Genomic DNA, 22,724 nt, shown 5'->3' with positions numbered 1-22,724 from the left:
TGGGACTTGGAGTTTGACTCAAATTGGAGAGGAAGGAGTCACATTAGTTTTTCCCCAAATATGATACTCAGTAAGTTACTTGGAGGCAATGACAGATGTCTACTACATTGCAACAATTCATAAAAGTACATTATTTAAAGTTACAAGAAAAATTTAAAGAGAGACTAAAATTATTGCAATATCATTTGCTCCTTCCTCTTTCTGACAGCTTGAATCCAATTTATCAGGAAATTCTGTTGGCTTTATTTTCAAAATATATTCAGCAAATGACTCCTCAATGCTTCTACTGCTTTCACCTTCAACCAGCTACTGTAGTCTCTGCCCTAAATTATTGCAATAACTTCCTAGCTGGCCTCTCTACTTCGTGTTTTGTCCATTTACAGAATATTCAAACTCAGCAGCCAGAGAGATCTTTCAAGATGTAAGAAAGATCGTGTCATGTCTACCCTCATAACCATGCAAAGATTTCACAGGCAACTTAGAGTAGAAACCTAAAGCTTTCCAAGAGCTTGCCATGACTTCATGGTCTGCTGCTGTCTCCTCATCTCACCACTGTAACCTCATCTGCTCCTTCATTGGCTGTTCTCACCACTGTGGCCTCTTATTGGTCATCAAATAAGAGTGGCAAACTTTGTCCTTTATATTGGTTGGTTCCTCTGGGGAAGAGCACTCTTCTCCCATATAGTTGCATGGCTACTCGCTCATACCTTCACGAACTCTATTTAACACCATTCACATTGCCTTTAGTATTCCCAATATCACATGCTGTGCTTTATCTTTTTTCTATAGCATGTATCACCCCTCTAACATACTATAATTTACTTAATTATGATGTTTATTTTCTGTCTCAAGAATGGGAATGATTTTGTCTTTTTTATTAGTTGGCATATCCAGGCACCTAGAAAATCTCCCTGGAATAGGAAAATAATAATTGTTAAATGAATGAGTGGATGGATGAGTGGATAACTGATATAAACATTTTTAGAGAAGAGTGGAGAAAGTTAGTTTACTTAAATCCTTGTTTATTGGACCAGAAAGCTAATAGGTGGAGTCTAAAATTGATCAATAAATATCAACTTATTATTTAGAATTATAGTAATAACTGCCAGAAGAGCTAAAAACAGAAATATTTTAAGATGATTACATCTGTTTTTAACAGGACTGTGAAGGAATAAGTGGGGCAGAGGACTGAGGATTTTTATTGTAAACCTTTCTGAACTCTAATTTATAAAACCATGTGTATGCAACACTTTGATGAAAACTTACTGTGTTTTTAATATAATCAATTAGCAAGGAAAATATAAGTAGATTATGTAAACAATTAAAAACACATAATAAATAAAAATACACAATAAAAATTTTATTATATTTTTCCTTATTAGAATTTACAATGAGAAATATAAATTATGAATAATGAAAATAATAAAATGACTTCAATATTCTTTTAAAAAACTTGCTAAATTTATCGATTTTTTTGTAATGACAAATTTCAAGCAGAGAATGCATATACATAGGCATACCTCTTAGCTTTGTCAAATCTTAACGTTAAACTTATTCTTAGGTTCGTATTCTTTGGTTTGCCCTTTGGGTGATGTGACTCCCAAGCATGACACAGTTGATTCATGAGCTGAGAGGTTTGCTTCTGAAATATCGACAGATGACTCTACACATTCTTTAAAATAAATATATATATATATAGAGAGAGAGAGAGAGAGTATGCTAATTGCTGAAATCTCATAGTACTGGTTTTCACTTTTTAAAAATTATTTTTAAATTTTTATTTTTTATTTTCATAGATTTTTGGGGAACTGGTGGTGTTTGGTTACATGAATAAGTTCTTTAGTGGTGATTTCTGAGATTTTGGTGCACCCATAACCCAAGCAGTATACACTTTACCCAGTGTGCAGTCTTTTGTGCCTCACCACCCTCCCACCCTTTCCTCCGAGTTCCCAAAGTCCATTGTATCATTCTTATGCCTTCACATCTTTATAGCTTAGCTCCCACTTATGATATATATATCACTATTTCTAAGCTTGTAGCTTAGCTCCCCCATATATATATATACATGAGATTATATATATGTGTGTGTCTCACAATTTCTTTATCCACTCATTGATTGATGGCCATTTGGGCTCATTCCATATTTTTGCAATTGCAAATTGTGCTGCTATAAATATCTGTGTGCAAGTATCTGTTTTGAATAATGACTCCTTTTCCTCTGGGTAGGTACACAGTAGTGGGATTGCTGGATCAAATGGTAGTTCTACTTTTAGTTCTTTAAGGAATCTCTACACTGTTTTCCATAGTGGTTGTACTAGTTTACATTCCCATTAGCAGTGTAAAAGTGTTCTCTTTTCACTACAGCCCCACCAACATCTATTAGTTTCTGATTTTTGGATTATAGCCATTCTTGCAGGAGTAAGGTGGTATCGCATTGCACTTTTCATTTGCAATTTCCCTGATCATTAGTGATGTTGAATATTTTTTCATATGTTTGTTGGCCATTTGTATATCTTCTTTTGAGAACTATCTTTTCATGTCCTTATCCCACTTTTTGATGGGATTGGTTTCTTCTTGCTAATTTGTTTGATTTCCTTGTAGATTCTGGATATTAGTCATTTGTGGGATGCATAGACGGTGAAGATTTTCTCCCACTCTGTGGATTGTCTTTTTACTCTGCTGATTGTTTCTTTTGCTGTGCAGAAGCTTTTTAGTTTAATTAAATCCCATCTATTTATCTTTGTTTTTGTTGCATTTGCTTTTTGGGTTCTTGGTCATAAAGCCTTTGCCTAAGCCAATGTCTAGAAGGCTTTTTTTCCAAAGTTATCTTCTCAAATTTTTATGGTTTCAGGCCTTAGATTTAAGTCCTTGATCCATCTTGAGTGATTTTTGTATAAGGTGAGAGATGAGGATCCAGTTTCATTCTCTACATGTGGCTTGCCAATTATCCTAGCACTATTTGTTGAATAGGGTGTTCTTTCCCCACTTTATGTTTTTGTTTGCTTCATTGAAGATAAGTAGGCTGTAAGTATCTGGCTTTATTTATGGGTTCCCTATTCTGTCCAGTTGGTCTATGTGTCTATTTTTATACCAGTACCATGGTGTTTTGGTGACTATGGCTTTATAGTATAGTTTGAAGTCAGGTAGTGTGATGCCTCCAGATTTGTTCTTTTTTGCTTCATTTTGCTTTGGCTATGTGGGCTCTTTTTTGGTTCAATATGAATTTTAGGATTTTTTGTCTAGTTGTGTGAAGAATGATGGTACTATTTTGATGGGAATTGCATTGAATTTGTAGATTGCTCTTGGCAGTATGATCATTTTCACAATATTGTTTCCACCCATTCATGAGCATGGGATGTGTTTCAATTTGTGTCATCTATGATTTCTTTCAGCAGTGTTTTGTAGTTTTCCTTGTAGAAGTCTTTCACTTCCTTGGTTAGGTGTATTCATAAGTATTTTATTTTACTTTTTGGCAGCCATTGTAAAAGGGGTTGAGCTCTTGATTTGATTCTTTGGTTGCTGCTGGTGTATAGCAGAGCTACTGATTTGTGTACATTAATTTTGTATTCTGAAACTTTGCTGAATTCATTTATCAGTCCTAGGAGCTTTTTTGGAGGAGTCTTCAGTGTTTTCTAGGTATACAATCATAACATCAGCAAACAGCGACAGTTTGACTTCCTCTTTACCAATTTGGATGCTCTTTATTTCTTTCTGTTGTCTGACTGCTCTGGCTAGGAATTCTAGTACTATGCTGAATAGAAGTGGTGAGTGGGCATCCTTGTCTTATTCCAGTTCTCAGGGGGAAGGCTTTCAACGTTTCCACATTCAGTATTATGATGGCTGTGGGTTTGTCATAGATGGCTTTTATCACATTAAGGTATGTCCCTTCTATGCTGATTTTGCTGAAGGCTTTAATTATAAAGAGATTCTGGATTTTGTGAAATGCTTTTTCTGTGTCTATTGAGATGATCATGTGATTTTTGTTTTTAATTCTGTTTATGTGCTGTATCACATTTACTGACTTTCGTATGTTAAACCATCCATTCCTGCATCCCTGGTATGAAACTCACTTGATCATGGTGGATTATCTTTTTGATATGCTGTTGGATTTGGTTAGCTAGTATTTTGTTGAGGATTTTTGCATCTATGTTCATCAGAGATATTGATCTATAGTTTTCTTTTTTTTTTTTGTCATGTCCTTTCCTGGTTTTGGTATTAGGGTGATACTGGCTTCATAGGATGATTTAGGGAGGATTCCCTCTTTATCTTTGTGGATTAGTGTCAATAGGATTCGTACCAATTCTTCTTTGAATGTCTGATATAATTCAGCTGTGAATCCGTCTGGTCACCCCTTTTTAAAATTTTTTTTGGTTGGCAATTTTTAAATTGCCATTTCAATCTCACTGCTTGTTATTGATCTGTTCAGAGTTTCTATTTCTTCCTGGTTTAATCTAGGAGGGTTGTATATTTCCAGGGTTTTATCAATCTCCTCCAGGTTTTCTAGTTTATGCATGTAAAGGCATTCATAGTGGCCTTGTATGATCTTTTGTATTTCTGTGGTTTTGGTTGTAACATCTCTCATTTTGTTTCTAATTGAGGTTGTTTGGATCTTCTCTCTTCTTTTTTTGGTTAATCTCACTAATGGTCTATCAATTTTATTTATCTCTTCAAGGAACTAGCTTTTTGTTTCATTTATCTTTTGTATTTTTTTTTGTTTCAATTTCATTTAGTTCTGCTCTGATCTTTGTTATTTCTCTTCTGCTGGGTTTGGGTTTGGCTTGTTCTTATTTATATAGTTCCTTGAGGTGTGACCTTATGTTGTCTATTCATGCTCTTTCAGACTTTCTGATGCATGCATTTAAGGCTATGAACTTTCCTCTTAGCACTGCCTTTGCTGTATCCCAGAGGGTTTGATAGGTTGCATCACTATTATCATTCAGTTCAAAGAAATTTAAATTTCCATCTTGATTTCATTGTTTACCCAATGATCATTCAGGAGTAGGTTACTTAATTTCCATGTATTTACATAAGTTCTGTAGGTTCCTTTTGGAGTTGATTTCCAATTTTATTCCACCATGGTCTGAGAGAGTACTTGATATAATTTCAATTTTCTTAAATTTATTGAGACTTGTTTTGTGGCCTTTTATGTTCTATGTTGGAGAACATTCCATGTGCTGATGAATAAAATGTATATTCTGCAGTTGTTGGGTAGAATGTTCTGTAAGTATCTGTTAAGTCTATTTGTTCTAGGGTATAGTTTAAATCCATTGTTTTTTTGTTGACTTTCTGTCTTGATGACCTGTCTAATGCTATCAGTGGAGTATTGAATTCCCTACTATTATTGCATTGCTGTCTCTCATTTCTTAGGACTAGTAGTAATTGTTTTATAAATTTAGGAGCTCCAGTGTTAGGTGTATATATATTTAGGATTGTATATTTTCCTGTTGGACAAGTCCTTTTATCATTATATAATGTTAATATATAATGTCTTTTTATATATAATGTTTTATATATAATGTTTGTCTTTTTAACTGCTTTGGCCTTAACGTTTATTTTGTCTGATATAAGAATACCTGCTCTGGCTCACTTTTGGTGTCTATTGGCATGGAATAATTTTTCCCACCCCCTTACCTTAAGTTTATGTGAATCCTTATGTGTTAAATGAGTCTCTTGAAGACAGCAGATACTCGGTTGGTGAATTCTTATCCATTCTGCTGTTCTGTATCTTTTAAGTGGAGCGCTTTAACATTAGTATTGAGATGGTTGCTACACATTCTTGATAGTAAAGGTAACAGCACATGTGCTACTCTGGAAGGAATCTTATAAATTACAAGTAAACTAATTTTGCTGAATTTGACTAGGCAAAATAATGGTTCATATTTGTATTTCTGGATATTTTAATGTAATAATACATATCAGTTGAATCCTAAAGACAATTTTATTTTTGGTAACTCAAAAATATGCATAGAATATATAAGACATATATATATATGTGTGTGTGTGTGTGAAAGAGTAAGATCTGAACATTCTTTTATAATGCTATGTACTCTTGTGCATAATTGAAAGTCAACTTATGACTCTGGAAATCTGCTCTTTACATGTCAAGTTCATCCTCTGAGTAATAAATCTCAGTTGTTTCCATTGAAATTTGCAAGCTTATCTCTAATCTGTGATGTGGAATGCCATTTTGGTAAGAAATATGTAATAATCCTATTCTCACTTTACTGTAAGGTTCAAATTGCTCTCTGATGACTTTTAGAAACACTTCTCTTACCTGGTTATAATCTACCACTCAGTGAAGACAGTGAGTGTCAGCTGACTGACTTGGGGAACAAGAAAGCCACATTACTCTTGAATCTATCCTACTCACCAAATTAATGAGCTGTACTACCACCTGCCTCAGGGGAGAGTGTGTGATCAGCTCTCCTACTCCTGATGATGCTGTCATGGTGATGAATGGCTGAGAGATAGATTCTGGGGAAAGAAATCTAGTTTAGTCAAAAAAGAAGAGCATCGCCTGTTTAAATAAGAACAAAATTAGTATTGCCACCCTTAACCATTTTGACCAACTGTAATTCTCGAAAATATTAACAGGAAAATCTTAACAAGTTAACTCTTTCTACATGCTTATTGTCCTTGCTAATGACTGATTCAGAGAGACAGCCAGGTTTTAACCTGCCAGTCAAATATAGAATTTATATGAACAAAGAAGGCTGTTACCAAGCATAGTGGTCCTGTAGACTGTCCAGTGAGCTCTCAGCAGAAAAATATTAACATAAAATTATTGGGAATTATAATATTTGACCCAAGATTTTACTAAAGTTATATTAAGAACCAAAAATTTGGTTATGGAAATGAGAAAATGTTTATTTTCTTCATGTGGAATCCTTAATGCTTAATAATCATGTTAATGCAACTATAAGATTTTTAACATTTACATTTTTTGCCAATTACAAAGTGCAAACTTTAGGAATTATTTTTATTGAAATAGATGTAAGGACTCCATAGACAAAGATCTATAAAAATGTTTTCTTTTCTAAGCTTTTCATTTCCTGAGGAGAACACCAAGAAAACCAATCAGAATTAACATGAACTAACACAAGTTTTGCAAATATACATTGGTATAAGAGCACATTTTGCAACACTAGGTTCAAATTTCAACTTGGTAACAATGGTAAATTCTGCTTATTCCAACTCTCTTGTAGTTACACTTACACTCATACACACACACACACACACACACACACACTCTCTTCCTTATCGTCCTTTTCATACTCTCCTCCATCCTCTTCCTCCTCTCCTCCCTTCTGCTTTTGTCATTTTCTTGATAACTCAATAATTCAAAGTTCAGTTAGAGAATAATGGAGAAAAATAGGAGCAAATGTTTTAAAAAATAAGGCCTTTTTTCCGTTTTTTTTTTTTTTTTTTTTTTTTTGGAAATGGAGTCTTGCTCTGTGGCTCAGGCTGGAGTGCAGTGGTGTGATCTTGGCTCACTGCAACCTCCGTCTCCTGGGTTCAAGCAATTCTCCTGTCTCAGCCTCCTGAGTAGCTGGGATTACAGGCATTCACCACCATGCCCTGCTAATTTTTTTGTATTTTTAATGGAGTCGTGGTTTCACCATGTTGGCCAGGCTGGTCTCAAACTCCTGACCTCAGTCTCCCAAAGTGCTGGGATTACAAACGTGAGCCACCGCGCCTGGCCTTTTTTTTTTCAATGTTTTTCTTTAAGTCCAAATCTGTCTCACTGACAGGAATCACAATAAAATTTGGAATGGTACAAAACTTTCAGTTAGGAACTTTGACATATTTGTGGGCCTGAATTGTTTCAGTGCCCCCTTGGCATGTGTTCACAGTGGCACAGTATTTCTGGCTATTAGGTAAAGTATAAAATAATACTTCCTATAACCACTGAAAAATTTCTTATATTTTTATCAGTTTACTCAGGTATTTGGAGTCTCCCTGTTTAAAATACTAGAAGTATTATTCAGTTTTTAAAAAAGAAAAAGAAAAAAACTAGTAGAACTTTCCTAAGACTTTATTATCCTGTGGGATAGATTGTTTCTGAAGTTAAATTCTCCTTCCTTGTTTCCCAACACATCTAGTGGGATCTCTCTTAAAGGTGAGGTGACTAATCTTTTACCCTCGAAAAAAAATGATCATGTTAGTGAATGCTGACTCTGCCTTTCAGTTTCTTAGCCACAAATGTCATTTTGCTACGGTTTCTGAAGCCGTTGCTTTGACAGCTTCAAATTATCTAGAACAGTGCACAGGAAATTTTCTTGAATTATTGATAAATCTGCATAACTTGGGGAAGTAGAAAATGGCAACTCAGGAGAATTAACAGTTGTTCTAATTCTTTATTCAGGGATATGGCATTTTTACATGTGTTGCAGAGAAGGAAGATCTCATAACTAAGTAGCTCATTTTGTAGAAAGAATATTTATTTATATATGGAGATACAAAGGACATTTGGATGGGAAATCTTATTCATCAGTGTATGCCCTGGATACTCTGTACTTTATAGTGAGTGTTCAATAAATATTTATTGAACACTCACTATAAAGTACATTTGTTGAACAATATGGCCATCTCTCTCTCTCTCCCTATATATATACATATATGGCTCTCTCTATATACAAATACTTATTGAACACTCACTATGAAGTATATTTGTTGAACAATATGGCTCTATCTATCCATATATATATATATATATATATATAGCTCTCTCTATATATAAATATATTGATAGAGAGCCATATTGCTTGTTTTCAATCTCAGCAGATCCCTAAAATTCAGTTTCAAGATATGATGTCAGCAAAAGGAATGTAGCTTGATCTAATGTTCAAGCTGTAAACTACCTCAAGGTAGTAGTACATAAGATGTCTGAAAAATATTGAGTATTACTGTAATTCTTTCAAATACTTAAAATATTCTTAAATATTCTTACATGAGGCCCTTTTGGCAATCTCATTCACAGTTTGAACAAATAATGTGTTACCAGCAATAATTAGAATACTGAAGTGTATTAGTGTGTTTTCACACTGCTAGAAAGATACTACTTGAGACTGGGTAATTTATAAAGGAAAGAGGTTTAATTGGCTCATAGTTCCACATGGCTGGGGAGGCCTCAGGAAACTTTCAATCATGGTGGAAGGTGAAGAGGAAGCAAGGACCTTCTTCACATGGAGGCAGGAAAGAGAAGAGTGAAAGTGCAGCAAAAACTGACATTTATAAAATCATCAGATCTCCTGAGAACTCCCTCACTATCGCAAGAACAGCATGGGGGGAGCCACCTCCATGATCCAATCGCCTCCCACCGAGTCCCTCCCTCCACATGTGAGAATTAAAATTCCAGATGAGATTTGGGTGGGGACACAGAGCCAAACCATATCATGAAGGTACCAACAATTTTCTTAATAGATACATTCAGTTATATTATAGAACAACATCAATCACTCATTGACTTTCTGATATGTATTTTTGGAGTTGAAGGAAAAGCAATGGCTATAACAATTAAGGATATAGGAATTGAACATAACCAATGCTTATCTAATCTGTGCCCCAGCATCTGAAAATGACTATCATTCATATGTTTGGTAATTATGACTTAAGGCAATATTTTTATCACAGGCAAAATTTATATATATGTACATTTCAATATCTGCATATACTATTACTCCCTTCCCCCATGTCACAAAGGTGAAGGTGGACATCATCCCCAGAAGGGAAAAAAAATCTGGTCAAGACGGTGGTTTTGAACCTTTCTATGTATTATAACCACCTGGGAACTCATTAAACATGTGGATTTCTGGAATCCTAGGACCAATCTCTGAAATTTTATAGTCTTGGAGTTTTGCAATGATAGTTTTAAAAAGCTTTTCAGATGATCTGATACAGACCATCTTTTGAGAAACATTGACACAAGGGACTACTTTTTTGCACAATGAAACAAGTAACAAGATAGATGAGTTTCTTTTATGTATGTCTTATCAGTGTGCTGTTTAGCATGTGTGTGTGCATACAGAAGGTTCACATGCATTCTTCCAATATCTAAAGATGATGTTATTAAGCCAATACCAGTTGTACAAGCACTTAGCATGATAGTGGTAGAATTTATGGTGGTTCAAAATCATATTATTGAATGTTTTGAATGTTCTTTATATATCTTATTTTTTGTTTTGTTTTGTTTTTTTTTGAGATGGAGTCTCGCTCTGTCGCCCAGGCTGGAGTGCAGTGACGTGATCTAGGCTGACTGCAAGCTCCGCCTCCTGGGTTCATGCCATTCTCCTGCCTCAGCCTCCCAAGTAGCTGGGATTACAGGTGCCCACCACCACGCCTGGCTAATTTTTTTGTATTTTTAGTAGAGACGGGGTTTCACCATGTTAGCCAGGATGGTCTCGATCTCTGGACCTCGTGATCTGCCCACCTCAGCCTCCCGAAGTGTTGGAATTACAGGCGTGAACCACCGCGCCCGGCCTATATATCTTATTCTTTATAACCCTCAGAGGACTTAACTTTATGTCCCTTAACACTTTATATCACCTGGAGTACGTCATACAAAGTGTTAGCCATAAATAAGAACTCAATAAATATTAATTAGTAATGGTTCTTAACCTAGGTGGAACATTAAGATCACCTGGAAAACACTGAAAAGCTATTAATGTCAAGGACACTCCTCAAACCAACAGAATCAGAATATCTGCAGATTGGGGTCTGGTACAGCCAGGGCTGAGAATCACTGAGCAATACCCTTTCCCTAGATCTCGAGTGTTACCAATTGCATACATTCCAAATCTATATGATTGGGTTTATGAGTGTATGTGTGTGTATGTGCACATGTGTTTGCATGGGTTTTTTTTCCCAAAATACACAATGACAGATATATAAAACAGTATTTTTTTTCTTTTTCTTGGATGCATGAGGAGAGCTTTCTCCAATTTGGTCAAATATATATTTAAAGTAAAAATTTTGGTCCAGAAACCACGCCTTAGTTAACAGAATCTTAAAAGATCTTTCCTGAAATGCATACACTGTTTAAAATGAAATATTCACCCTTCAATTTAGCATTTAAGAAATTAGCTTTTTTTTTTTTTTTTTGAGACAGAGTCCTGCAGTGTCACCCAGGCTGGAGTGCAGTGGCATGATCTCGGCTCACTGCAAGCTCCACCTCCCCGCTTCACGCCATTCTCCTGCCTCAGCCTCCTGAGTAGCTGGGACTACCAGCACCCGCCACCATGCCTGGCTAATTTTTTGTACTTTTAGTAGAGACGGGGTTTCATCGTGTTAGCCAGGATGGTCTCGACCTCCTGACCTCGTGATCCACCCGCCTCAGCCTCCCAAAGTCCTGGGATTACAGGGTGAGCCACCGCGCCCGGCCAGAATTCATTGTTTTAATAACTGACATAATAATTGAATGAGATGAGTTTACTGATGAAAATATCATGACGAATAAAAATAAATATTAAATTAAAAACACAATGAAATATCACTAGCAAAAATTCTGGGGCTGGCATTCATTAAGCTAGCTTGAGTTACAATTGTTTGTTATTCCCATCTGTTCTGGGCACACCCACTAGAGTGGCCAAAAATAAAAAGACTGAAAATATCAAGCATTGGTTTGGATGTGGAGCAACATTGCTGGTAAGAGACACAAAAGTGTACATATTGTAAAATCCAGAATACATAACACTAATTTATGGTGATAGAAACTACGTAGGATGAGGGAATTGGCTGGGAAGAAGCTTTCTGGGCTGATGAAATCTATATTTTGGTTAAACCAGTATACATGTTTGTCAAAAATAATCGGTTATAATCTGCACAAGTCTGTATAATATTTGTACCTTTTACTGTAAACAATCATATTTCAATATAGTACTCTTAGACATATTACATGAATCAAGTTCTAACTATTTTATAAAGTAAAAAAGTAATAATCTCCAAGATTTTAAGACTGGGGAAACCCAATACATCCATTTTCTCTTTTATAATCATATTGATTGGGCACTTTACATAATCTCATTTAATACTCTTAGAAATGATTTGTGTTAAATATCATTAAGCCTATTTTAGAGATGAGGAAACTAAGACTTGACGAATGTTCCAGGGGGCCATGAATTGGCTAGAAGGAGGAAGAAATGGAGCCCCTGATTTAACGGTCATGATATTTAGCAGCAGAGGTAGGCAGTAAATGTGATCCCTTGAGTACTCTCAGACAGGCTTAAAAACTTCAGGATATTTTTCTGCTCGGGTCTGCTGCCTAGGCCAGGTGTAAGATGTTGTAGGGCTGTAGGTTCCCTCTGAGGCTTTTGGATTTGGGGAGGGTTCAAGAAACCCTCATCTTGTTCTCACTAGGTCATATTACCAAAGGCTTAAGTCTTAGAACTGATTTTAAGTGTATGAAATTGCCTAAGTACTCCTGCAGAAGCAGCTTTTACATTTCGTCTGAATCTATCTGTTCCAATAGCACACTCACTCTGAAAGCAGAGACTTGCAAGAGGCGCTAAGCACACAGAAGGAACAAGTGGGACAGTCTACCATCTTATTTAAAATGACAAATTAAAATGGAAAACCAGTGTATTGACTTGTGTAACTGAGAAGTCTACTGGAGTCTGACTTCAGGCATGGTAGAATCAAGGGTCAGGAATCTGTCTTCCTCCAACTTTCAGCTCTTCTTCCTGTGCATCACGTTGTTTTCAGGCAGGCTTCTCCAGTTCTATGGCCAAGAAGGCATTGAGGAGTTCTGGGGTTACAGTCTATTCTTTCTGGATGGTTCTAGCAAAAGTCCTGAGGCCCACATTCATTGAGCTAGCTCAAATGACAATTATTTGTTATTCTCAACTATTTGGGGCATTTACTATTTTTCTCACTTCATCTTTTGGAAATGTGGAGGTACAGTTTGTCTCACTCCCCACTAGTTGCTATCACTTGGAAGACAGTCTGCTTGGCAATTATTATCATTTTGCTTTCTTCCCGTATATGCTTTCTCATAATTAAGCTATGCAGCCACTTGGCAGTGAAAGGTGCTTTATTCATAATGACTAAATTACTAGATGTGCTTTATGAAGTGTTATTTTTTCATTAATGACTTTCCATTATTTCAGATTTTTAAAAATTTACTGAAACAATGAAATACAGCAAATATTGAGTTGTAAAGTATATAATTCTAAATAGAACAGCTTGTACAAAAATAAGTAGATTCAATTTAGTGCCTTACTCACATAATCCTTATAGAAAATTTACTTACAATTTGCATTTGATACCCAGATTTTGATTAAAATGTTTGTTTCTCTTAAAGTGGATTCATTGTTATGTACCATTGTATCATAGTTCATTGATTCTAGTTAATTGAACATAAAATGCTTTCTAACCTCACAGATGTGAAATGCTAAAAAAAGCTGCTTAGAAACGATGAAATGTTGTATTTGCAGATTCCACTGGATTTGTAATGCATGGGAATAACTCAATAAATATGTCTGGGGAAAGAAAGAAGGAAGGAAGGAAGGAGGAAGGGAAGGAGACTGTGGAGAGGGAGGAGTAGGAAGGGAGGAAAGTAAAAAAGAAGGCAGAGAAGAATAAACCATAGGCATAATTCTGAGGCTTTCTTGGTGGAAAATTTTTCCAACTTTTCTTTCCACGGATGGAAACTTTATTAGGTCAACAGCAATTTGGCTGCTCCCAAGTTAATGAAAATGAAGCCACTGAGTAGACATATTTGTATTTCCAGGCCTATGAACTCCTGCATGCTTTTCTTCCATGTGGATGGAAGGAAAAACAGATGTAGCTGCCTCTGGACTTCAGTGTAGGTGCTGCACCATGCTGGTTCCTTTATACCCTTCAGATATTACTTTAAATGTCACTTCCTCAGAGAAGCATTCGTGGACTATCCTATCTACAGTATGTTCCTTCTTGTTATTTCCTCTTAGAGAAGCTTATCCTTTGTTCTCTTCAGACTGTCTACTTATCCCCATAGGGGGCTCATTAAGTAGGCTTAGAGTGTAACTCATTTCCAAAAGCATATATAATTTGACAGAGATATCAAAGATCAAAAAACATTTAAGAACCAAAGGAATTAAGCCTATGTGCAAGTTTCAGATCGAAAAACAAACACATGCACTAACAGTTATTAACCTTAAAAATAGAAAACTCAAATTGTATCATTACTACATGATAGTAAATGAGAACAAAACTCTGTACCCAGGGCAACCAGTGAAGGAAACATGGAGGTCAACTTGACTTACCTACATGTTTCCCTGGTGCTGTACTGCTACTAAGTTATATGTAAGATTATGTGATGCTAGCCCATCTTCTTACTTCTGGACAGGTTACTTTTAAACCAGGGCCAGAGAGATGAGCTGTATTCCTCTTAATATTTTATTAGAGAGGGTGAGAGCCTACCCTGCAAATTTAGGAACTCTTTCTTAGACTAAATTCGAAGCCATATCTTTTGTAAATTTTTCATGTTTCACTTTAAGACACTTTATGAAACTGTCTTTAGTGATGAAGGAGAGGGCTGAGTCTATTAGTACAAAAGTTTGTTCTCTTGCTATCACAGGACATTATATCTGGGAAAACACCCATGTAGTTTGTGATAGTTGGTACTTCTGTTCTCAACTTCAGTTCCACTATCTTTTCCTTTGCATCAGTTACAATCTGTCATCCTAGGTAAAACCTAGATGGAAAACACTCCTGAAATTCTACCCCAAAGCTGCACTGCCTTTAGAACTAATTCATGAGGTATTGCCTTATCATAGTGTGAACATCTGTACATATAGCAACTGATTATCTCAATATGTGTTAAGAAACAAATGGGGTTATTGGCAGTTATTTTTGTATAGTTTATGTAAACATAATTTTAAAGAATCACGAACAAAAAAATACATAGACTAACCATAAAAGGAATTAAAATACTAGGTACTGAAAGTATAGAAGTAGATTCTAGCCCTCAGGGACTAAACAATCAGCAGCAAAGATTCAGATGATATGATTATTCTGACTTAATATAATCTCTCTACATATTTATATTTCAAGACAGCATGATAACATCCCTAATCATGTATTAATAATAAAGGTTTGGTTATGTAGCAACTATAGGCATGTATTTTTTTGAAAAAATTATACAGGAAATTAAAATTAACTGATACGACTTAGTTCATTTTCATGTTTTTTCCAGTCATCTCTATTTACATTATATTTTCAAACATCCTATTGTAAAATAGTGAAACATACCTGACTATAATCTTAGATAGGAGTCATAGGATGTAGACCTGATAAAATATTAATTTCATTTAATTTATAACATAAAGAAGTAATATTTTTGTTATTTACTTGTCTTCAGAAAGAAGTTATTTTTTACCTCTCAATTTGAACAAGGAGAGGACAAATAAAAACAGAGGTTTAAACAGTTGCATATTTTGGTTGCTCAAATGGTACATTATATTTATATATATATATACATATATATAAAGTATTTTAGAAACATATATAAACACCTTTATAATAATTTAAAGGTTCTACAGATTAAACATATTTTACATAATAGGTAATAATTATGTAGTAATAAATAATACTGATTGGCAAACATAACAATATTGTCCAGTTAGGATTGTTTGCAGTTTCCATGAAGTGTCATTCTACTGTTTGTCTTCTACCCCTTGAAAGAACAGATTATCCCATAAGCCTATAGATAAATATTGCCTGGCCTTCTCCAGTGCTTGAAGGCCTTGTGAATTTAAAGGTTCTTGCCCTTACTTTTAAGGAAGAGGTAGCACTTCATGAAGTTTGTAATCATATCTCTTACTTTCCCCCACAGATTATCAAGCTTTGGAAATGACACTGTGTTAATTCTGGAAAATGTTGTTCCAGGTGCTCCTTCCTTTACACAACGCTAACATTTGCATGGAAAAGCTGGATGAGTGATTAAATAATTAAAATATCTCTATAATTTGAATCTTATCTAATGGTGAATTCCATGGCAGAATTATGGAGAATGTCTAGGCTGTTTATGATTAACTAGATTTGTTGTTATAGTGTAGAGCCTGCTTTCAGTATGTGTTTGGATTCGATGTGGCATGATTCCAAATCTGGTTTTACTCACATCCTTCCTGCATTTTCAAATAGACTGAACATTAACACTGCAAGTGAACTACTGAAGAAATAATTACTGAAGTATTTTAAAGCACACTTCTGCCATTAAGTGGAACAACTGAAAAAAAAATGGAAGAGATATATGTTTTAAGCAATAAAGGCTTACGTATGAACAAAGAGGGTTCAAAAGATGAAAGCAGTACTAATGCAACTTTTCACTTTTTGTATTTTTTGGGATATACTTTTGGCTCTGTAGCCAAAGGATAGCCTCTCGATTTAACTATTAGGAAATACTAAAAGTAAACAGAAATACTTATAATCTTCCATTTTCTTTCCTATTAAGAAATAGACAATTGTTTCTAATGCTCAGACCTGAGTGGATCTGCTGCAACCCAAGACTGAACTGAGGAGCACAAAAGAGGGTATGTCAGAAGAGAGAGAGAGAGAGAGAGAGAGAGAGAGAGAGAGAGAGAGAGAGAGAGACAGAGAGAACAGAGAGATGATACAGGACTCTGAAATCTTTACATTTAGCTTTGTGAAGTCACAAGATTTTTGTAACATCTCTTCCAGGTAGACACATGCACACATACCAAATATTCCAAAGAAACCTATAATTTAAAAAATTATCTTTGGGATTTGATTATTGTATCACCACAGCTCTCTGTTAGCATAGATAATTGAGGGGTGCTTGTGAACACTCGTGACTGAAAATGCCACCATTGTTGAGGAAATTAGGTTCTGCGAAATGGCTTCATGGTTTGACTCCACATTAAGGATGGGGTGTACAAGAATGAAAAGGGAAATAATTTCTGAATATATTTCCTTCATTGCTGTGACTTATTACTTACTGCATATTGGCCCTTTGGCTTTTATACTATAAAAAAACATAAGTTCTGTTATATTCTGCTGACCAAAGGAAACCATGACATAAACTGCTAGTTGTACTGTTTCTTTCCTGTTTTGCAACCAATATAAAATACTACATTTCTTTACATTAAAAATATACATAGTGAATTGAAATGCTTCCTCAGTTTAATAACTACTACAAAAATAGCCAGGAAAAGCCACTGGTGGTAATGCCACTATTTTTAACCATGAACTGTATTCTCAAAATACCATAACTAGATAATTGGGACATAGGAGAGTTGTCTTTCTGTGATTTTGAATTCTAGGGATTTGATGTGAGAATAAAATTTAGGCCGATTTTATTGTTTTAATGGGAAGTTCATCTGCATGATCTATTAACAATGAAATGCAAGAGGCCATTAAAGGTGACAAAGTAACTTCCTACTATTTTTCATGGGTGTTTTCAAAGTAAGGTAAAGATTTATTTTCTGACTTTGTATAGTGACCGCAGCCAGGGCCAGAGAAAAGTGATATCCCTTGAGTTGCTTGCAGTCTGCACTCTGACTTCCTCCTCTTGGCCCAGTTGAGTCCAGACATTTCAACAGCTTGACTAAGCCTCATCACCAGTTAGCTGCCAAATTCAGTGGCTGCCAATACCACTAGTAGCTTTTTAAATACACCTGTTGCCAGCACTATGTTTGAGTCAAGAAGGCTAGACCTTTCTGGTCTACCCCAGTGGCTAAGATCTCTTTCAAAGGAGAATTATTTTTAGTATTACTTCATCATTTTTCCTTAAGAAAATGTTTTTCTAGCAAGCTTCTCTCCTTACAGAGAAATTGCATTTACACTGATCCCAGTACATAACATCTCGTCTGGGTTAGCCTAGGGAGAAAGAGTAGTTTCAATAATTGATATTACCTGTGGGGCCAGTAAGATATATGAATAACAAAACATAAAAACTTGGTGTAACTGAGAGGTTTCAAGTGTGATAATCAAAAACCACTTATAGCAAAGTTAATCTGATAGTTAATCGTATGTATTGCGTGGTAATTAGGTATAAACACTAAGTACTTCATATAAAGGACTATAATTAATGTGTTTCATGAAGCCAAACAAGCATTTTTGGAGCAAGCTTGGTGGGGAGATGAATAGAAAAGCAGTTAAAGCTAGATTCTGTTCTAAAGATCCTGGACCACAGATCCTCTTTGGCCAGGTTTTTCTGCGTTTCCATTAGCATTTGCTCACAGCCAGGAGGCCAGTGGCCAGGAACAACTTTCCCTATCCACCACAAAGCTGATAAAAAGCTAAAGAGAAAAAGTGTGGTGGATTCAGTTCTGACAACCTTCCAATCTTTGAAACACTGTATGACTATTTAGCTGTAGCTCAGCAGTACTTTAAGGTGAAGAAATAGGACATATCAGAGTATTTCAATACTTTGGGCACCATATAGCCACTGATAAGGATTCTTCCTCAACAGTCTTTTCAGCTAGTAGCACTTCATGAGCTCATTTTGATCCATTTGACTATGAGTCAGTGTTCTCAAGGTGTATGTGTTTTGCTTTTACCAATGGAATATTTGGTCATAGATAAATCTGTAGTTTATTAAAAAACAAAAAACACCAAACTGGCTGGGCACAGTGGCTCACACCACTTTGGGAGGCTGAGGTGGGCAGACCATTTGAGTTCATGAGTTCGAGGCCAGCCTGGCCAACATGGTGAAACCCTGTCTGCACTAAAAATACAAACATTAGCCAGGTGTGGCGGCACATGCCTGTAATTCCAGCTACTCAAGAGGTTGAGGCAGGAGAATCACTTGAACCTGGGAGGTGGAGGTTGCAGTGAGCTGAGATCACGCCACTGCACTCCAGCCTGGGTGACAGAGTGAGAGGCTGTCTCCAAAAAAAAAAAAAAAAAAAAAAAAAAAAACCCAAAACAAACAGAAAAAAACCTTACACATACGTCTGGTCTGAGGTTGACATGTCTTTACCCTAAGGATATCTGGTTATTTTTTTCCTGCAATGTGTGCCTGTGTATGACGCCAGTGACACTGTTTCTATTGACTGACAGATTTGATTTGGTGTGACCTGATAAAATGATCTGGTTCAAATGCCAATTTCATTGGCTTCGTTCTTGCCTCCTTTCTTACCTGACATTCAATACATCAGCAAATCTTGTTTGCTCTTAGAAATGGAATCTCACCATTTTTACCACCTGCACTTTGGTCTGTCATCAATGTATTTTACCTGGATCATTACAATAGTCTTCTAACATCTAGTTGCTCTTAGGCTCAATCTGTTCTCCACAGTGCAGCTCTTCTCTCCCAACCCAAATCAGATTTGGTCACTCCTCCAATGGCTCTCCTTTTCATTCAGAATAAATTTTAAAGGTTACAAGATTCTACAACTATACCCTTCTTGTACCCTACTCCCTCTTCTGATTTAGTCAGCTGCTCTCCCACCGCTCACTGAATTCTAGCCTACACTGACCTCCTGCCTATTTCTCAAACATGCCAAGCCCACTTCCACTTAGGGTCTTTGCATTTGCTGATCCTTCTGTGTAAAATATTCTAACCCTGGGTAGCCAAATGGCTAATTTCTCACTTCCTTAGTTCTCTGCTCAAATGTCAGAGAGGCATTCCCAGACAAACATATTTAAAATAGAATCCTCCCTCCCCATGTCTCCTTACCCTGCTTTATTTTTCTATGACTCACCATCTGGCATAGTAGGTATTTATTGGCTTTTTTTTTTTTTTTTTGGCCTTTCAGACTACAATATAAGCTCTATGACAGCAGGCACTGTATATCTCGGTGAGCTGTTGTATCCTCATTCCTTAGAACATTGCCTAGCCCATTTATGAATATTTGTTGAGCCACATGAATCAAGGCCTCCTCTTGAGATCGTGAACGTTTTCATTTATTTATTTTTTTGAGACGGATTTTCGCTCTTTCACCCACGCTGGAGTGAAGTAATGCGATCTCTGCTCACTGCAACCTCTGCCCCGCCTCGGGTTCAAGCGATTCTTTTGCCTCAGCCTCCCCAGTAGCTGGGATTATAGGCTCCTGCCACCACGCTCGGCTAGTTTTTCTATTTTTAGTAGCGACAGGGTTTCGCCATGTTGGCCAGGCTGGTCTCGAACTCCTGACCTCAGGTGATCCACCCCCCCCCGCCCCCCACTTGGCCTCCCGAAATGCTAGGATTACAGCCATGAGCCACTGCGCCCGGCCATTTTTCTTTTTAAAAATAAACTTTCCAGATCTTAATTTCATGGCTTTAACATTTTAAATGTTTGAGGTATAATCTACTTATTCTTGGCTCTAATCTTTTTGGCAGGGAAGTTAAACTAGTGAGAGACCTATGAACAACAGCAACAATTTAATGAGCACGTCTTATATGCCAAGCTTTGTGGTTAAGCACTTTGCTTTATCTCACTTAATTCTAACTATGGTCCTAGAGGTTGGTATTACAACTAATCTTTTACAGAGAGTTACTGAGACTTGGAGAGGTTAAATAACTTGCAGCCAGGTCACAAAATTAATCACTGAGTTGAGACGAGAATTAAGGTATGGCCGACTCCATACTGCCTCCTAGCCGTCTCCTCGAGTAGTTCATGCCCTGTTACTGAAGTCGTGAAGCTGCTGGTGTCAAAGCATTCCTTTTGCAGTTTCGTGTACTAGGGTTCTGGGTGATTTTGCACATATTTATTTCAAAGATCCTCCGTACCACACCAGGGAGTTTACCTTTTGGAATGTTGTAAAAGCCCCTGTCCTCTATGCTGGGACACTTTCATGCAACGTTTGCTTAGCCAGACTCAGGAAAACGCCTTTTTTTTTTTTTTTTTCTCATTTCCCTGCACTCCACATTAAACACAGAGGTAGTTTAAATCACCTGGTAAAAGAAGATGGGATCACAAACGCTGTGGTCCAGAAGGGAACATCAGTAAGTCGGTTCACCGCTTGCAAGTGGGGGCACTTACATATAAATGAAGAAAAAACAAGTTCTTAAAAAGCAGCCGACCCTGGGTTCGGTGGGAAGTTGACCTGAAGCCGGGGAAGAGGGCTCAGGGGACCGGACGCGGTGCCCCGCACCACGCTAGGCCTGACAACCTGAAGAGAGGGGCCAGGAGGGGCTCCTCCAGAGCGGCTTCGGCTCCAGTAGGGAAACCGCCGAGGCTCCCCCAGCTCCAGGGAGCGCCGGGGACGCAGGCGAGAAGCCTCCATCGGGCAGCCGGCCTGGACCCACGGCGCGGGGTGGGGCCGGCGCCCGCCCCGCCCCTCTCCTCGGGGATGCCGGGATGTTTACACTCCTGACAGCGGCGGCAGCAGGAGGAGGATCGGGAGTCGCGGGAGGATGGGCCGCCGCTAGGCTCGCACTCCGGACGCACCTCGCAGTGCGCAGGGTGGGTGCTCCGCGCCTGCAGCGTCCGCCGGGGCGGCGCGGCGGGAGGTGGCCGACAGGCTCCGGGCCTCGCAGCCTCAGCCCCCGGCCCAGCGCGCTTTCCGACGGCGGCGCCGCGCCGAGCCACCCGCCCGCCCAAGGTCTCTCGCGGGCGGGAGAACGGAAAACTCCCAACTTCCTGGTGAGTCGCTGCCCAGGGTTCAGGCGCCCGGACCGGGCAGCTCCTGCCGGGAGGGGCCGCCTGCGGGAGTCGGGCCGGGAGAGGGAGGTCGGGACCGCGCGGGGCGGCCTCCGGGATACCCTCACTCCGGGTAGGTGGGGCGGGGCGCGCTGCGCTCAAGGCGGATGGGGGTTTCGGTCTTGTTCGTTGGCAGCGGTGGGAGGGGGCGGCAGGAAACTTCATACCTGGCCCCGGCTCTAGAGGCCCGAGGCCGCCAAGGGCGCCGCGGTAACTAAGAAACTCCGCGGCCACGGCGGCGGCGGCGGCAACAGGTCTTTGGTTTCAGAACCCGAGGAACTTAAGCGAAGTCCCGCCTCCCGGCGGATGTTCATTGGCGACATCGGTTATTTATCTCTCGCGGATTGGTGAAGTCCGTCTGTCAGGATTCGGCAGCAGCCCGACTTAGGAAAGTGAAGTGCGCTGGGAGAGAGTGGGTGGTGGGAGCCGGCAGACAGGGGAGAATCCGAAGTGGCTTCAGAAGTACAGGGAGCGTGAGAGGTCTGTTGGAGAATGAACTTGGGAGAGACTCGGGATTACAAAATGTCGGAGAGAGGGATTGCGAGGCAATAGCGAACATTGCTGATGATGGTGGCAATGGAAAAGAAATTGAAAACTGAGGCCAAAGTCAGAGAAGGGTAGTCAAAGGAAAACAGAGAAAAGTGACAAGACCGTATGACCGCAGAACAGTGTAAGGAAGCGAGCACAACCTAGAGGATGCTGCCTTGAGAGCTAAAGAACTTCTGTTGCCTCTGTTACACTGTAGGCCTTCACTCCTAAAACCGCAGCATCCTCTATTTAGTCTTGCACTGGGAGCGTACTGGGGTGGCGGAGAGATGATGTATCGTGTTCTCGCCTAGCTGTAGTCCTCACTGGGGAGAAATGCTAAAAAATATACTTAGTTTGCAGTAAGATACATGTTACTGTCCTTGCGCAATTCTGGTGACTGAACTGAAAATCAGAAATACACAGAAATAAAATGATTATTCTCCTTTGAGGTTACTGAGCTCAAGGATGCAATTGAAAACACCACATTTCCACACTTTGTAGAGCCTAATGTACCCATCATAATGGGAACCACTGTTTCTAGTTCCTCCTCCAAGGAATTTACAGTTTCAAGGGTATGCACACTCCCTCCAGGCGACAGCAGTATGTCTTGTCAGGTTGCATTAGAGAATTA

The 22,724-nt window shown here is 38.2% G+C and overlaps 1 protein-coding gene across 2 annotated transcripts in view; it reads left to right on the top strand.

The window, feature by feature from the left end:
* The first annotated feature begins 21,201 nt into the window (after window positions 1–21,201).
* The window catches only part of NEK7 (NIMA related kinase 7), a 165,750-nt gene continuing 164,227 nt past the window's right edge, over window positions 21,202–22,724 (top strand). The window contains exon 1 of one of the 2 annotated variants that reach the window (XM_019028382.4): window positions 21,202–21,508. The gene's annotated coding sequence lies outside the window, so the exon portion shown is untranslated. The remainder of the gene's footprint in view (window positions 21,509–22,724) is intronic. The other variant, XM_055378634.2, reaches the window with a different exon arrangement.

Source organism: Gorilla gorilla, chromosome 1 (genome assembly GCF_029281585.2).
Source record: "Gorilla gorilla gorilla isolate KB3781 chromosome 1, NHGRI_mGorGor1-v2.1_pri, whole genome shotgun sequence".
Taxonomy (NCBI): domain Eukaryota; kingdom Metazoa; phylum Chordata; class Mammalia; order Primates; family Hominidae; genus Gorilla; species Gorilla gorilla.
The sequence above is the reverse complement of the archived record's forward strand: the minus strand, read 5'-3'. Positions and strand labels throughout refer to the sequence as shown.